Here is a 19,031-nt window from a genome sequence, read left to right on the forward strand (position 1 = left end):
AAATCAAACAGCTTGAAACCAAACCAAGCACCTTTTAAACAAAATTTTATATTTTAAAATTACAGTACCAGGCAGTCCAAAGTCTATTTTCTGCTTTCCTCACTTTTTTGTTCACAAGTCAAAGCTTCATTTGCAAACGGAGCTGTTCATAAGTCAAAATGTTTGTACGTCGGGGCGTTCGTAAGTCAAGCACCACTGTAGCTACATGAAGCTGCTTGGAGTTCCACCTGTTATATTGATGACACCCACCTCTACTACACCTTATCATCTAACACTGAGTAAGCAGTCAAAACCCTTGAATTCTGCCTTCTCTTGATAAAGGGTTGGATGAGTCGAAACAAGCTGAAATTAAATGCCAAGAAGAAGAAGGTACTTCTGGTCAGGAAAAAGTAAGGTTCTGATAACAGGATTCAACCTGTATTACAATGAACTGTGATACACCAGGCAGGTCAGATTCACACACTTTGAGTACCATTTGATTTTGTGCTGTTCCTGGATTCCCAGGTGATGGCAGTGACAAGGAGTATTTTTGGACAACATCATTTAGTGCATCTTTCCTGAGTTGACCTGACATGGCAACAATCATCAATTAGTTCCATCCTGTCTTTACTACAATGTGCTATGTGGAGTTATATTTGAAGAGAGTCTGGGATATTCAGCTGATGCAATGTTTGTTTGTATGTTTGTATTTCTGGGCCACCTTTCTCCCAGCAGTGGGGCACAAAGCAGCTCATAGATCATTAAAAACACACACACACAAGCAGCCCTATGACTCCAATACCGAAAGACCTGCACTGGCTTAGAGTTGTTTACCAAGACCAAGTCAAAGAGCTAGTTTTAACATTTAAAGCCCCAAATGGTTTGGGGGCCTGGCTATCAAGGATTTACATGCCTCATTATGAACCTGTCTGAATATTAAGCTCCTCAGAAGCGCCTCTCCTGAGATTGCCAACAGCTACAGAGGACCTCCTGATAGGCACACAGGTGCGGGTTTTTTCTCTTTTGTGGCTTCCAGACTGCTGAAAACACACCTCTTACAACTGTGATCACTTGCTACTCTTGCTATTTTTAGGAATGCTATGAAGACAGAGTTCTTAAAACTGGCTTATGATATTTAATTTATTATGACAATTGTAACTGTAAATGTAACTAGATGCTAATGGGTTTCAATGATTGTGTTTGAGTCACTCCCAGATGGAATGGGGAAAGTTGAAACACCAGTCTAGGATGCATACGTCCACTTGAGAAATTAAATACAAGCTTGAACTGATAAAACAAGAAACTGAGTATTTAAACATTGCAGTATGTGATGTGAGCAAGCTAAAATGGACTGGAATAAGAAATTTTCAATCAGCTACTTACAAAGTGTTTTTACTCTGCAAACACCAAGCTTAAAAGAAATGGAATGGTGAGGTGAGATGTTGCATAAGCCAAATCAGACAATATTAGTCAGACTTTTTGGAAAGACTAGTGACATAACTATCATTCAACTCTGTTGTCTTAATGACAGATGCCAAATAAAAAGAAACTAAAAGCTTTTGTGCAATTTTCACACACCAAAAAAGGACATGCTGGCAATCATGGGTGATGAATGCAAATACAGAAGATAAAACGTAACTATTTGCTCTAGGTGCTAGAAATGAAGCAGGAGAGCAACTCACAGAATTCTGTAAAGCTTACAGTTTATTTATGGCAAATGCATGCTTCAGGCAACCTTAAAGATAATTATATACATGAATGCTACCACTTGACCAATACAGAAATCAAATAAACTATATAACAGTCTAGCCTCCTGGTGGCGTGAGGACTGACTGAACTCTAGATTATTAAAATCTAGTATCCCATGTAAATTGCCTGGTTTCCCACCAGTGGTATATGTATCACTTGGCCAAGAATCAGAATTGTATAACACCTCAAAAGGTTGTATGTAGCAACAGAGAAGATCAACATGCCACACTAGTACTGAGGATAAAATGCATAACTGCAGTTGTATGCATTAGAGACTCACATTCATGTACTCCTCCTTTGCACTCCTCCTTTTACAATTTGGCCTTACAGCCATGGGGCAAAACCCTTTTGCACAAATTTATGCTGGCAAACGCCAGATGATGTAAGTTCCGGAAATAATCTTAGAACTGCAGAGCTGGAAGAGACCCTATAGATCATCACTGAGTCCAGCCTCATCATCCAGCACCAATAAAATTTTATTTACATTATTTGAAAGCTCTCAATCCTCTTGCCTTCCAAGTTCCAAGGCTCCCTAGGACTCCCTTTTGCTCAGAAAAGGCTTTGGGACTGCAGGAGAGGACAGCCAGGATGAGGACCAATCTGGTGGTGATTTTTAGCTATTTAGCACAGTCAAAACGCCCCCAAAGGCTTTTCTGAGGCAAAAGGGAGAACTAGGAAGCCTCGAAACCTGACTGAGGAGGGGAATAGGAAGTTTCAATTAATGTAAATTAAATTGTACTGGCCCAAATGATATTAGCCAACTCCCCTGACATAAATTTATAGCAACAGGAGTTTTCCCATGGAGACTTCACACTATGGAATAGTCCCAGCAAGAATGGGCTCAAATGGGAATTTACACTCTAATGCAACTTGTCAACTAGAACGGGTATTTCAAATCCTTAAATAGCTTAAAGCAGAATTTAAAACTCTCCCCAAAATGCCTTCTAGCAATATCTACAACTTAGACATACCTAAAGGCTGGGTTTGGCCCAGATGTCCCAACAACCCCAGAAACCACAGGGGCACTCCAATTCATGAACTCAGTTGAGATGTTCCCATTAACACAGAGGCTTTTATATTCTTGTACCAAACCTGAGCAAATCAAATGCTGGGAAAACTGTAGGCCAGTGGTTCTTAACCTTTGTTACTCGGATGTTTTTGCACTGCAACTCCCAGAAACCCCAGCCAGCACAGTTGGTGGTGAAGGCTTCTGGGAGTTGCAGTCCAAAACTCCTGAGTAACCCAAGGTTAAGAACCAGTGCTGTAGGCTATACTGCTGAGCTGTGGGCCTTAGCCACCTCCCAATGAAACTGCATTCTTGGAAGCAAACAATACAAACTCTTCCCTGGATCTGTGACTACTCCTAATGTAAAAGAATCCCATCCTGTGTACACATTGGATGCCACAGCAATTCTATCAACATGCTGGAAAATAATAATTAAATAAGAATGTAAATAAAATAAAAATAAAAATTGCTGGAGAGGCTCCAAAAAGGAAAGACTTTAACCCACTCTACAGTTGTATCAAAAGGGGGTTATTGACCCCTTTTGGCAAGAAACAGTCTAACACATTAACTTGGAACAGTTCCAGATTTCTTAGCACACAATCTACTGCTAGGATACCTGCGGGGTAAAGGAACACTGGAAATGGGTGTAGACTGACTCCTAAGGGCAGCTTTAGTAGTTATATGTGTGCATGTGTGTGTATTGTTCAGTGGCTGACTTAGATATAGGACAGTGAAAGCTACTAGACAGATGCCACTTTCTATGTTCCTTCTCCCCATTCCCTGTTTTTGTCTATTATGTATTTTCTCTTGTTCTCCTTCATGTGGTTATAAGCATGACTTACCTTTACTGTGTAGAAATAGTTATAGCTACAGGCATATGTACCAGCTTACCATGGATGGTGGGAGAGGGAAACACTAGGGAGGAATATATGGGTTAAAGTTTAAGGCAGGCATGCTTTTGATTAAAAAAACAACAAAAAGTTTAAATGAAAAAACAGTATTGTGTTATGTGGGAAGCTGGACAAAATGTTTAATCTTGACAGTGTTTTTCTGAAAGAAGCAAATATCAAAATGATAGTTGTTGTGGGTTTCCCCAGCTGTTTGGCTGTGTTCTTAAGGTTTTTCTTCCTAACATTTCGCCAGTCTCTGTGGCCAGCATCTTCAGAGGACAGGAATCAGAACTCTGTCTGTGCTCTGACTCCTCTCCTCTGAAGATGCTGGCCACAGAGACTGATGAAACGTTAGGAAGAAAAACCTTCAGAACACGGCCAAACAGCTTAATTACAGGTAGGGTTTGACATAACCCTAAACTACAGCTAACTTTAAAAAGAGGCGAAAGCTTCCAGATTGGGAACCACTGAGCTACATACCTCACAGGTATGTAAAATACCTCAAAGGAGAAACGTATGAGTCCAAGGCTGTTACATGCAAAGCCAGACTATGCAGTGTTACATCCTAACTAAGCCACTATGTATTATCTAATACTTCTAGGAATCCTCTAAAATCTACTGGGTTTTTTCTAGATAAGTTGATGCTGACAGTATTATTTCAAGGTAGAAGTGTTTAAAATGTTGGGCTACTAAGTAGTTCCCAAACTTGGGTAACCCAGATGTTTAAAACATAGGTCTTTTGCATATTATTCATCCTTTTCTGCCTCTAATCCAGTGGTTCCTAACCTTGGGCCCCCAGATATTCTTGGACTGCAACTCCCAGAAACCTTTACCACCAGCTGTGTTGGCAGGGGTTTCTGGGAGCTGCAGTCCAAGAACACCTGAGTTACCCAAGATTGGGAACCACCGATCTATATCAATGGGACATAACAAGATGTGACTGATTTAAATCCCACTGATTTCAGCATATTGACTCTAATTACAGCTCCCTGATCAGAATTAACTGGCACTTTACACTTGCATAAGTGAAATGGCTGAAGATACGACAACAAATTGCCACTAATAACTGGCTCCCAGTTGCATTCTGGAGTATGACTGCATGCATGTCCAGGAACAGAACCAAAACCTCATTAATTACCATCAATTTGCCACTGTGACTCACATATTTACATATTTCACTTACAGAAATGTATACTACCTACTGGAGCCTGAGTATTGTTAAAAACAATTGCTCCAATTCAGAAAGATTTTGCTAGTGCAGTCCCCAGGTATTTGTTTCCCTGCAGAATTTAGCTGAGGGTCAAATCTGGTATGTAGGACCTCTGCAGAAGATATGGCACAAAACATGCAATTAGGAATCAAGTGCCACTAGTATATGCACTTGAAAAGAAGACCTATCCACAACAAATTACCAGTAGTATATGACTAATTACATTGTTTTAGTTCCTGCCTATTTAGAGGGTGCTTCAGCATGGTTTTGTTTATACATGGATTTTTGTTTAAATAAATAAATACTGTACCCCTGGCCACCCAGAACCCCATGAGTTCAACAATGAAGGCACCAAAGTGGTCTACTTGCTCCCAAACACATCTGTCATTCTTCCTCTAGATCAGGGGGTCATAAGGTCCTGTAAGGCTCATTAACACATGGTACTGTAAGGAGAGGATTGTCAACATTATGGAAGAGAGCTCCAATAGAGAGAAAACTCTCTCTTACTCACTCACTCACTGTGTGTGTGTGTGTGTGTGTGTGTGTGTGTGTGTGTGTGTCTGTGTGTAAAAATTTTTGTGCTTTGTAGTTACATTTGGGGGGCCAAAGTGTTATATAAAAAAATCCACTATATGGGGGTGTGGCACCTGTAACCCCAGTGTTGTTGATGGGAGAAGTGTATTTACAGTACTATAGGGCACGTTGATCCTTACATGACCAGGAGCTATGTAATTCATTTCGAAAGCAAAAACACTGACTGCATTGTACAATGCTTCCTAAGATGGAAGCAGGGAAGCTGCTGGTTAGAACTACATGTGAACTGAAATCCTAGTACATGTAACAGAAGAGCTGGAATGAAGCAGTTGCATATAATCTCTCTCTGCAAGCTGCATAAGTGTGTATTGTTGCTATATGAGTTTTTTACCTTTAGTTTTTTGGTTGTTGGTGACATCTATAGAAATAATACTCCCAGATGTTAGTACATTTTGAAAGTTCTGATCTCCTTATTGGGAAGAAATAACTCATCACAAGGGAGTATCTGTAGTGTAGCCACAAGAAATTTTAAGAGTGATAATAAAAAAACTACTAAAGTTACATTCTGAAGTCTCATGATTTCACACTCTAAGGATTTCTGAAGGCTCACTTGTGCCCATTTGAGGCTAGAAACAGCAAGGTCTATTATAACTTATCTGCAAAAAAAATTTGGTATCAGAAGACAAGCCTATGTTATTTAATATTTCTGAATTATTTTGTGAAAACATAATATAGCACAGGAATATGACTCACATGGAGGAAAAAACTATAGCTACATTTTGAAGAAATATCTTATGTTAAAGCTTTGCAATAAACATTAATATTTAATTAATCTGATATAATTTCAGTCCATTGTTATGCGCGGTCAAGTCACTTCCAAATGATGGCAACCCTAATAATGTTTTCAGAGTATGTAATATGTTCGAATAGTGCTTTATCATTGTTCTAGTGAGTTTGCATGGCCAAGTGAGGATCTGAACCAGGTCTCCGGAGGCATAATCCATCACTTTATCTATTGTATCTTGATCTAGTTTAAATCAATTATCATCTTCAAATCCATTCCAACTCTCAGATAAAAACAGATAAATGGCTGGAAGTGCCATGTATCTGTAAAGTAAAGGTTGTCTTCCTCATTGATGATACACACTCTATACACATTTCACCAGCCAGTGTAAATTATCACATCAGTTGTAGTCCTCTTTTTATAATGCCCATTCCAAACTTCTCACCAAACCTCTGAAAACTTGCAATAACAGCATGGTAGCCAGTCCTTACCAAGTTCATTCTTCAACTTCTCCAAATACCCAAAACATACATAATATGTATTACTGGAGCATACTGAAGCCCCACCTGCACTTTTTGGTGACACAATACAGTGTCAATATGCTGTTGTCAACAGAGCAGTTGATGTTAAACTGCATACATACTGCAAAGCAGAAATGCCCAAATGGGTAGGTGCATTAGTCTGTTGCAACAATAACAACAAGTCTTGTGACAACTTCAGAATTAACAAGTTTTGTTTGGCATAAGTTTTCATAGATAGGCGCATCTGAAGAAAGAGGTTACAGTCCACAACAGCTTACACCAAATAAAAATTGTTCAAGATGTCAGAAGATTTTTGTTGATTCCCCAAGTAGGTAGGTTTGCATGACCTTTGTCCTCATATACATATATGACAGAGGGTAGCCTACAAACCCTTCTGCACACAGCAAAATGAACAAAGTACAATATTAAAAAGTTTCCTTTTTTCAAAGCATGTTTACATTAAAATGCACACTTTTAATCAAGTTACACAATGACTTATTCAAGTTTCTTCCCTTCACACTAAAAAAAGAACTGGTGTTGGCCATACCAGCCTATGGAAACAGAAAATTAATGCTCTGTGCATCAGACTGTAACTCCAATTTGCAGTGATGATAGCAACCACAGAACTGGGGAGTGTGTCTATGCCAACTACTATAAGCTTTGCAAGACCCACTTTCACGAACATAAATTAGAACCACATTTTACTTCTGCATACATGACAAAGAAGGTCAAAAGTTATTAGATAACTGAGACCATAACCCTAAACCTAAACTAGGGAGAAAAATACACTGGGCACAGGCATAGGCTTTCACTGCAGCTACAAGCTTGCACACATTCATTTATGGCTGGAAAACGTTTAAGTGATGGCTTGCACATGTGGCACCATCACCTATCAGACACAAGGCAGGGAGTTTCTACACCACCCCAACAAGATACAGGCGGGTCACAGGTACCTCTGCCCAGCAGGGAGTGGAAAGCAAGTCTGGGTACCAGTGCCACCCGACAACGTGGTTAGTCCAAGGGAGACCCTCTCGATTTCAGTCTGGCTCCCCTTCTTCCATCAGCCCTGATGCCAATAAGAACGAAAGTGTTGACGTCTGCCTTGGTGGCAGATTGCTCATCATCAATCACCCCGGAATGAAATTGGGCGATCCTGAATCTAACAGGCCTTGCGAATCTCCCCCCCCCAACTCGGAGCCCGCCCGCCCCCGCTCCCCTTTCGCACGTTCACTTTTTGAGGTCCTAACCCTGAACTGGTTGGGCCCAGACCCCCTTCCTCTTTTCCCCTTTCTCCTCCTGAGGGCTGGGTCTGTCTGTGGCTGGCTGGCTCCTTTCCTTCCTTCTTTCCTTCCTTCCTTCTTCCCCCTCCCTCTTGCTCTTGCTCTCTGTCAGCCAGCGCCTGGGAGGCTCCCACCAACCGCCTCCGGGCTCGTCTCCCGGCCACCCCTCAGATCACGCCGGGCGCCTCTCCTTCCTCCTCTCACACCCTTCTGCCCTCTTCGCGGCTCGTCCACCTACCGGTCCGCTTTGCCACGCTCAACCCCGCGCCCGGAGTGAGGGAAGCCGGTGAGAGAGAGCGACTCTGCGCGTGTGCCGAGGGCCTGCCCTTCGCCGGGCTGTGCCGTAGCTCCAGCTTTGGGCGGGCCAGCTCCCGCCGAGCCAATGAGCGGAGGCCAGTGCGCCGCGAAGCCCCCTCCCCTCCTGGCCCCCCTCCCTCCAGCCCCTCCCTGCCTTTCCGCTTCGAGCTGGCGCACCTCACAATCGCCGCCGCGGCCGAGGAGCATCCTCATTCCGTATGCCGCGGCGAAGGCTCCTCATTGGCTCGCGCGGGGTGGCGCGCGAGGGGCTGGCTCTCTTACGTTCTAAAACGGCTCAGGCGGGGAGGGGAGGGGGGAGGAAGAGCGGTGTGCGCGAGATAGAGCGCTCTGCAGAGGTTACTATCGGTCACTCTTTGCTCCGGGTCACGGGCTTTGGAAAGCGAAGTCGCCCCGGCGGTCGGTCGCGCGCGCCGCCGTGATTTTTCTTAAGAGGGGACCCGCAACAACTTTGCTTCCTTCCTTCCTTCCTCCCTTGTTGATGAAGACGAACAATTGAAAGAAAAGAAAGCAAAAGGAAGAGTTTGTGCAAAGAAAGTGCGCATCATCATCATCATAACCATAATCTCATTGCTTAGTATGCATGCTTATAATTTACCCGTTAGCGATCTGGTGCACTGTTATTAGAATTGCGGTTACTCTGATCGTTGACGTGTTAGCTAAAAGTAGGCACGGCTGAGGCATAAAGCATTGTGCAGATTAACGGAGGCGGCCAGCCGCTCAGCCCCCGTTATTTAACTTCGCCATCTAAGCACGTTATTATTGGTTACGTAACAAAGTGGTTTCCACACGTTCCCTCCGCCGATATAGACGGCGGCGCAGGGAAACCATGAATGGATCACAAGCGGAGGAAGCTTCGCATTCATGTTTCCGGTGACTTCAAAGGAGGGCCTCGTTTTAAATGAAAGGGATTCCCTTCCCTTCCGCACCGCTGCTTTTCCTTCAGATTCTTTGGTGTATAAGAATTCAACGACAACAACAACGGTGTCTTGTGGCACCATGAGAGATGTTCACATTACTTTTTTTAAAAAACTTATATTTTATTATTAACACGGCCATTCCTTTGGAAAAGATTATGACGCGAGCGTCCTTTTTTACGCTGTCCGCTTTGTCACGTGTGAAACGTTGCCTGGCTTGGCAGGCAGACATAGATACAGAGTTGGAGGAGAGAACGGTGGCAACCAGCGAGGTCGGAGGTCCGGGTTAGGGTTATGGACCGAGAAGGGCTTAATCTCCAGCTGAGGGGGAACTGCCTCAGTAACCAGCTCCTGTGTGGTCAAAGGGAGTTGAAATATATATTAAAAATATGAATGGTAAAAGTACAGTAGCTCAGCATCAGTGTCTGGCATCCACAAAAGCTTCTGACAGTAACTTCATCACATTCTAGCAATAATGGAATATCTGCGAACTATGCATTACCAAAGAATAGTATATGGGGGAGTGATTGGTTTGTGAATGGGCAATTTAAGGAGCGACAGCTTCCCAAAAGCTACCCAATGGAGTGTAGTAGACAGAGTGAAGGAGCAGAACTCTGAAGACCAGGGTTCGAATCCCCACTTGGCCATAGAAACTCTCTGGAGGGAATGGATCTCATAAAACCACCCCTTAAATATCTCACTTACCTTGGAAGCCTTATTAGGTTAGCCGTAGGTCAATTCCAGCTTGACAGCACATAACAACAAGCATCCCAAAAGATCGCTTGCTGGTGGGAATGAAAACTGGAATAACTGGATTATTGACTGAGATAAAAATGGTTCACCCTCAAGTTGGGAAAGGACATTTCTGAAAAATCTTGAATGGGAACGTCTTATACTATTTTCCGCATCTCTCTTTTTCTGTTTCTCACAGTCCCTGAAGCCAAAGTCTAGGGTGCAAAACACGGCCATTTGCCATGTCGCTTTCCTGTGCCTCTTGTTATGTGCTGTAAAATTGCTGTAAGAATCCTATGAATTAGTTATATGTGGCATAGTGGCATAGTGGATAGAGTGAGGGATGGAAACTTGGGTTTAAATTCCCGCTTGGCCATGAAGACTCACTGCAGGGCGAGGCACTTGTAAAACTACTGAAATATTTTGCTCACCTTGAAAGCTTCGTTAATAATAATAATTGTATTCTCATCAAGCCGATTTTGACATGGTGACGCTTTTCAGGGTTTATCAGGTAGAGAATACTCAAAAATGGTTGACCATTCTCTTCTTCTGGGGGTGTCCTGGGACTGTACAGCTTGCTTATGACTTATATGGGCTGGCTGTTCTCCCAAGGGGTACAGTGGGGAATCAAACTCCCAACCTCTGGCCCTGCAGGTATCTACATTATTGAGCTCTTCAGGACTTGCTGTAAATTGGTTCTGGCTTGCCTACACATGACAACAACTTGAATTAATGACTTCTAAAATGTCCCATCAGGTCTTGCAAACTAAAAGACATGGGTTCCTTTATTTTTTTTCCACTGCCTTCTTTTTTTCCACTGCCTTCCACTGTTCTTACCACCGTTGTGTTTTCATGATATGTCAGGGCCTGAGAAAGCTGTGGTGCAGTAGGGGCAGAATGTTCATCTGAGATCTCTTTCTACCACCGCCTTCATACAGCACCTTGTCTCAATGCCATTTTTCTGTCAGCTGGAGAAAACTAAGTATTTATATTGATGCTTTCAGAAAGAGGTACATTTGCCAGTGAATGTTGTCAGTTTATGACTACGATTAATGAGAATATTTACAGAGGACAATAAGCAACAGTACATTCACACAAAAAAAATTAAAAATATTTTCCTACTTTTCTTCTTAGCAAATTCAGAGGTTAGATTATAAAGAAATATTTCTCTCAATAGATTCCTTTCTATGGCACGAACAGACAGAGACACGAGTCCTGAATCTTTTGGTTCCAACATAACTTATTTTTAATAAAAGCTAGTTTGTAAAGTGCTGTTTTCTTCCTAATTCAAAACCGACAAATAAAGCCAGAGAGTTATGGTAACATTTGGGAAAGCTTTAAACAGGCCCTTACCTAAATTATCTTTAACTTCCTACATATAATTTGTTCAAATCGATCATATCCCTCTGCTACAGAAGTTCCCAAACTTTGGGGGATAAAGGCACTGTTTTACATTTTTGATAAACTTTTATACCTCCCCATATCTCCTTTCCCTTCAGTTCAAACTCCTGGGATTTTGAATTATTTATAATTTAAAAGAAATGCAAAGATTTAGTGAAAATGTTTTAAAGGCAAGCAAAAATAGTTTTTGTTGCCTAAAGCTTATGATTGTGGAGGTGGAATGGAGGGAAGGTCAGACAGAAATTGACTAGTCCCTCAAGGCATAAAAGAGGCTGTGAAAGACAGTATGGAGCAATGAGGATGAAAAAAGACATTCTCTTTTGAAATCTAGCAGTTACTACATCTGTCCCAAGGCCTAATCTGAACACACAAGTCCCTGGGAAAGCATGTGCAGAATGGGAACACTGGCAGCTATTTGTTTTTTTGGGGGGGTGGTGGATAAAGTTTGTCGTCTTGCTCATATTCCTTCACATATTGCATCACCTTCCTTTACCTATTGCATTGCATAATATACACAATTAAATATAGGGCATGCTGGCGGTGGGGGCATTCTGAGTCTTGTAATAAAAAGGAACTTTTTCAAGCACTGGTGGTGATGTATCAGGTTGATGACAGATAAGTAAAGGAGCTTCTCTAATGGGATAGCAAAGTGGGCTTAATCCCACTAGATTGCTATGTATTAGCACTTTCTGTTCATGCTCTCATGACAAAAGGACACTACCACCATCAGTAGAACTTGTTTTGTCATTTTTCCCCATCCCTCCAGTTAAAGGGATCCTCAAAAGAGCTGGCAATGTACAGAGTTGTAACTGTTGATATGGCCACCCCCACAGGTGATGCCGCTCTCATATGGGGCAACTGCCTTTTCTGCCCTCTCTTAGAAAGGTACTTTGTCCAAAATATGATAGCTTCTGTTTAGGCATTTTAGTTGCTAATTTAGTTTTGAGTCAATCTAAGTAAACCTCCAATACTGTATTTTAAATGAACCATCTTTTTACTGTTTGGGCTTTTTCTTTGTCTGGCTTTTCATATTTGCATGTCATAACTGGAAATGCCATAGTACAGATGATTATGACCTTGGTCCCCAGCAACATATCCTTACACTTGAGATTCTTCCCCAGTTTCTTCATAGTTACAAGGTCATTCCTAGACTTTTGTGGCAACTCACACAATAGCAGCTATGTATTTGAATCCTTAAGGCGGACTTATCCAGTGGCGTAGACTTCAAACTGTAACACTTTTTTGCTCTGGGCCATTATTGTCTTGCCTTAGCTGCAAGACTGACAGCTGTGGTTCTGAAATCCAGGTGATGTTTGGATCGGCCCCGTTGGCCCTGTCCGTGGTCCTGATTGTGCCTCTGCTTGAAGCCATCATCAGTTTGCACCTTACTTTATGCTGTTAGTGAGCTGTTTGCCTGCCTGTGGGGGCAGAACTCGTCATGGGACAGGACAACTGGGTGCGAAGAACCAAAATCCAGAGAGAACTGCAGCAGAACAGCAACATGTGAGAGGAACAAGACCCAAGGAAATGCTACTTTTCTTGCACTGCAGCTTTCAGAAATCCTCAGACAGCATGATCAATAGCCATACTGGCTGAGGGACTCTGAGAGTTGTAGTCCAAAAAAAAAAAAAGAGTGAGTAAGAGAGAGAGAAACAAGGGCCTTCCTTGACTCTGACTTCCTTACAGAGCATCTTTGGTTTAAAAAATCATGACCACTGAGCTACTTAAGCACAGGCTGGTTGGCTGTCTATTGAGGCTGCTGTAGCCCTCATGTTTTCTGCATTGAGCCAGAGGTGAAGTATCTCACTCCAAGGTCCTTTTCAACTTTATGAGTCTCCCACATAACCACAAAAGCTCCATGCCTGATATCTCCTTGGAGCTGGTCTTTCCCTGGGGGAGAGGAGGGGAATAACTGCATTGGAAGCAGCAACTGAAAGAGCTGTTAATGTGTAACAGCAGTCAAGTAAAATCAGCACACAGGGTAAAGTCAACAGCCAGGATAAAATGAACAAGACAGGATAAGTCAATAGGTCAAGTAACACTTAAGTGGGGCCGTTCTCACAATCCAGGTAGCTATTAATCATCATTATCCCATTGTCAGTGACATATTGAGATGGCCCCAATGACAAGGGGCAAGTACTGGCAAGGCTTATAAAAAAATTATCTGGTGACCTGACCTAGTGAGAGAAAGATATTGGTACCAGCAGAACACTAGAAGGATGAGGAAATAAAGTATGGTGCCTTTGGGATATAGATTGGTTAGAGCAGGGGTTGTCAACCCCCGGTCCGTGGCCCGGTGCCAGTCCATGGCCTTGCCAGAACTGGGCCGTGGATATGGATCTCCACCTCCCAACTGATGATTACGGGGCCTCCCTCACCACAAACATCAGTGGGGCCTCTGAGTGCTGTCCTCTGAAGTTGCCAGCCACAGAGACTGGCGCAACGTTAGGAAGAACAACCTTCAGAACACAGCCAAAGAGCCCGAAAAACCCACAACGACCATTAGATACCGGCCATGAAAGCCTTCGCGAATACAGTCCTCTATTTCTTTAGCCATGAGTGGCCAGAAGAACCTCTGTCACACTCTTGCTAATGTCTTTTGTACTGCCAAGTGTCTTACTAGTGGCACATCATGGGCCAGTCCTAATATTAATCCTTTAAGTCTCTCAGGTATTACTAGTTGGGTTTCTTCCCTCAGGGTCTCTTTGGCTTACATGGTATAGCACTCCGTCCCTCATTTCAAAGTTTACTCCTCCCTTTTGTGTAGTTCCCTCCGTAACCGCCTTTAGGCGAATCTCTTCCAGTCTCTTGTCATCTTGCTGCCAGTTTCTCAGTTGATCCCTGGACATGCTTAACAGCTTAACATTTCTTCTTCTAACATACAATTTTCTGCTTCCCCATTGTGTGCTTAAGCTAACGTTTGTGTTAGTTCTTCCACAGCTGGCTAGTCTCTTCCTAATAGCATTTCTCTTCCAAACCCAGGTACTAACCCTACTTCCAATTCTCTTGTCTGGTCTCCTATCTCAGTTTTGGCTAATATTACTCCATAGGGTTTAACATCCCTGTGTACACAATTGATAAACATCTGTTCAGGTAATTTGTCCCCCTGCAAGTCTCTTATAAGCGTTTTACTAAACCCTGCGTCAATGAGTGCCCTTTTCCATACTCCTTTACTTTCGCTTTGACTACCCAGCCCGGATGATCATCCGTACTAACCTTGGCAGTAATGGCATATATATTTGTCCATGCGCATTCTTCAGTCGGGCAGTATTTCTTGATACATCGGAATTGCCTGCAACCATAGCATGCTGCCATGCGTTCTTTCGCCGTGGTCCATGTCACGGCTTGTCGTATCTGGGCTGGTTATGCCGTTATCATCGGTCTTGGTATTCGGCTGCCAGTTGGGTTAATGAACTCTATCCGGTCTGGCCAGGTTCTTTTGGCATTTTGTGTGTTCAGCCCTCTCATGTTCATGCTCCCTGTTGCTTCAGCTACCTCTGGGTCTCTGCCTCTGGGTTTTTCCATCTGCGTCATTCCTCTATTTAACCACGGCTCTTCCGCTCCTAAATAGTCTTCCAACAAAGTTATAGCGACCTCTAGGTTGGTGGGCTTGTTCTTCATTACCCAATTTCTGGATCCTGTTCCTAATGTAGATATAAGTTGTTCCATAATCTCTAACACCTGATCCACCATCTTTCTTTTGGATTGTACCCATCTCATGACATTGACCTTCATCTTCTGTACCAGGGTTTTCAGGTGGATTCCTAGGCATAATCATAAATCTCTAAACCGTCGTCGGTATGCTTCTTCATTCAAGTTCAATGTGTTTAAAACTACTGTTTTAACTTTTGTATAGTCTCCCACTTCACTCGGGTCTAGCATGTCTACTATTTCTTGTGGTAGGCCCACTAGGTATAGTGTAAGGATCAATGCCCAGTGTCCTGTCGGCCATTGTGCCGTCATTGCCAGCTGTTTGAATGTGTTGAGGAATGCCGCTGGGTTGTCATGTGGTCCCATTTTTTGTATTTTTTTGAGTGGTTGACTTACTATCAGTGATTTCTGCGGTGTTGTTCCTGGCGATAACGGTGTAGCTAGGTGTGTTCTTGCTAATTGTGTAATCAGCAATTGTTGTTATCCTAGTTGCTTTATGAGGGTTTCTTGTCCTTCTGTTACTTTTCGGAGCCAGTCTTCTGTAGGGCCTCCTGATGTTGAAGGCCCCTCGCGTTGGGCACCAATATGTGAGGGTTCAACCTTTGGCTCCATGTTTGCTTCAAAGAAATCAGTAGATTTTTGTAGTTTCAAACCAGGTGAAATATTTATTGGTGTATTTAACAAATAACAAGTGTCTATAACATGATTTTGACATTTTTCTCCTTCTGCCAGTGGGTCCCACAGGGGCTTCCAATCTTCAAACAGGAATGGGTTTCTACTGCTGGCATTCGAAGGGCCCGGCCAGTCTGTAAAGATGTCATCTGCTACGGTCTGTCCTATCTCACCTTCCAACAGGGGGCATGGTCTCATCATCCTGGTTGCCATTCCACAGGGAGTGTCCCTCTGGTGTTGGATCCTTCCAAGGTCCTCCCTGTAACCCTTCCTCCTCATCTTGCTTATCCTCCATTCTAGTCTTTGTTTCCTTTGTCTCTCAGCTCTCTCTTTCTCCTCTCTCAGTCTCCTTCTCCACTCTCTCGCCTTGGCTTCTCTCCAATATGAGGGTCAGGGTGGGATCCCTCTTCTCCTTCTATATTCAACCTCTTCCTTGGGCACTCTTAGGCTCTCCCATAACTCCACCCTTGTCTTCCTCTCCTTTCCCGCCATTTCTCTCTGAGCCTCTCCTAACGTCATTCTTTGCATCTCTTTTCCCAGTTCGTCTGCTTCTGTCCCTCGCTGTTCTGTCTTTGTGGGTGCTGATGTTGGCTGGGTTCGTGTTTCCTTATCTTCGGTGTGGAGGAGGGATGGCTCTCCAGCGAGTGGGGTATCCCTCTTGCCTCCTGTCTCACAACCATCCATAGAGACTTATGCCCAGTAAATTTTTTCTTCTTTAAGGTGCTGGAATATTCTTTGTTGATTTATATAAGTGATTCCAGGTACCCAGCTCAGCCAGAATACCTAGTTGCCAGGAATCCTGGGATCTGTAGTCATACAAGATGTGGGCACCTAGGGTGGGAAACTACTGCTTCTTATGATTTGAGGCTTTTGCATTTCAAGCCAGCGCTTAAGTGGTAAATTTGAAGTCACAGATAGCCCTAAAGCAGGATGTCAGTGCTTGTATAATCATACTGTGAAAGTTCAATAATGAATGACAGCAAGAAAAAAAATACAAAACAGATATAATGAATGATATATACATTAAATAAAAATATTCCAAACAACTGGAACTATAAATAATGCACTGAACATACATCCCAGCATCAGCTCATGCTTTCCTAAATGGAAATTGCACAGTTATGAGAATACCAATGAAGGTTATGCCTGGTTGGCAGAGAATCCAGTTCTGTACCTGTCTTCCAAACCCAAGAAACCCTATACAGACAAACTGTAAACATCCAAGAGGAAAAATAGGGTTAGGCGTCTGCCCCTATAATTCATTTACAGAAAGTATAAAAAAGGAGTTCAGATTTGATCTTTCTAAATAATGAGAGAACATGACACAAAAGATGTTAGTCATCGTGTAGATGCTATTATCACTACTTATTATGGAATTGTAAGACAGACATGGTACCTGCCTTAGAGATATCTAAATCGAAAACTGCTTTAGATGTAGCTTTGCAAGAGTCTGTAGGATGGACAGAGCTGACATAATTGCAATGGTATCAATTATTATGAAGACAAGAAGGGCTTTCAACAAGGTGGGCAATGGGGTGAGGGGAATTCTTCATATGAAGAATGTGACCTTCGACTTCCCTGCCACCTCTGCAATTCTACATTCTGTCTGTCTATCATCACAGTATAGAAGACGACAGTATTACAGCTAGTGTTACTGAGAAAAGGCTATACCTGGAGTATAAGGCACTTCGAGTTATATCCCTTCTGCACCATTATCAGTCAACCTGAGATTACTAAACTGATAAACTGATATGGAAACTGTAAGATAGTCCAAAGAGCATCTTTGCCAAGAGATTTACCCTTTTCAGCAAGTTAATGATGCCAAATGAGTGGTTGTGAAAGGGCATAAAGAACTCATACAGAGGAATTGTTTGGGGTTCAATTGTTTTTGCTACCCAAAAGAAGTCACCAAGGTGAATAAATATGGCTGGCTAGCAATATAAAGGTGAAGCGAACCGGTTTGTGGATATGTGTGTTTTCTTTTTCAGTCAAAGCCTGAACTAAACAATATATCAACCAATGGACTTTTATGGTGGAAGGAAATACTCTGTGTACTCAAAGCTGGACGTTGATCTCAAAGTTGCTCTAATGCAGTGTATCAGCTTGTTGGAACTTAACACACTTGAACTTTACTCCAGTTGAAAACTCTGTCTGACTTGTGTATCTCAGGGACATAATCCAAATGAAATGGCAATTGCCTGTACTTTAACATAGTAACCAAAGGTCAAGATACACATTGAACTCTGTTGTATGCATATTTCCCCAGAAGGTTTTAGAAGGTGTAGCTGGAGATAGACTGAAGTTCCAATCTGGACTGAAAGGTAACATATTGAGAGGATGGCATATGGTCCACAAGTTGCACTTTGTTTATTTGAAACAGCCTAGTTAAAAACCACCTGATCAGTCCTTATTTAAGTTCCTATGCATAGGTGAAAAGAGTGAAAATCCAGAGCAATGGTATTGCAGGCATTGCCTCTAAAAGTAACTATTGAGTGGTGCTGGTTACAGGATCACATAACCTCCCTGTTAGAGTAGCTTCAGTGTCTGCTGTTCTAATTGCAGGCCCAATTCGAATGAACTGATGACTTACCGTATATGTATATGACTTGAGTTCAGGCTTTCAGAAAATCTACATGTCCCTTTCTTGGGTTTTAAGATCTCTGGAGAACATTTTTCTCTTGGCCCACTTGCCTTCACAGGGACATCTGTTGAGGACCCAAACAATGGCATTTTGGTAGCTGTTCCCAGACTGTGGAACTCCCTTCCACAGGAAGCTGGGTTGGTCCCTTCACTGCTGTCTTTAACACAGGCCTTTCTCTTCAGGAGGCTTTTGGTGACCAGATGGGCTCTAGAGGAAGTTATTTTTAATCAGGAACATTGCACATTTTACTCTTTTTTGATGTGTTTTCGAAATCTTTATATTCTTTTAAGTTAATTCAAGCTTTTTTCTCCCCTATTAACAAAATTGTATGTTCAAGTGCCTGCTTTTATTGTAACTTAATGTCTTCTTAATCGTACTGTTTTAAAAATCATTATGCAAACCACTCTAGGTCTCTGCACTGGGAGAAAGGCAAGGTATAAATGAAATTAAAATATATAAATAAACAAATTGTAGCTCTCCATTCCGTGATGGCTTGATCTCACACCACTCAAATGGGGTTGGTCGATAAGGTAACATGTGAGATACAAAGAGAATTGATCTACATAGTCACCCTATAATACAGGGTCTCCATGAACTGTGCCCGTTGGGTATTACTAGCTTGTTGTGGCCCCATCTTTGTAGTTTCTTCACCCAGAAAAGATAGACTGGGTGATGGTGGCGGGGCACCCCAGACCAATCTAAGGACTGCTCAAACTCCCATGAGGCAGTTTCATTGCATTCCATGTCAG

General features: G+C 42.6%; 1 protein-coding gene across 3 annotated transcripts in view; it reads right to left on the minus strand.

The window, feature by feature from the left end:
- Window positions 1–8,497, minus strand: part of ACSL3 (acyl-CoA synthetase long chain family member 3) — a 67,776-nt gene extending 59,279 nt beyond the window's left edge. Inside the window, exon 1 of one of the 3 annotated variants that reach the window (XM_072995971.2) lies at window positions 8,428–8,497. The gene's annotated coding sequence lies outside the window, so the exon portion shown is untranslated. Of the gene's footprint in view, window positions 1–7,626; window positions 7,740–8,191; window positions 8,329–8,427 lie in introns of those variants that run through there. The other 2 variants (XM_072995970.2, XM_078389210.1) reach the window with 2 other exon arrangements.
- Window positions 8,498–19,031: the final 10,534 nt, after the last annotated feature.

Source organism: Pogona vitticeps, chromosome 3 (assembly GCF_051106095.1).
Source record: "Pogona vitticeps strain Pit_001003342236 chromosome 3, PviZW2.1, whole genome shotgun sequence".
Classification (NCBI taxonomy): Eukaryota; Metazoa; Chordata; class Lepidosauria; order Squamata; family Agamidae; genus Pogona; species Pogona vitticeps.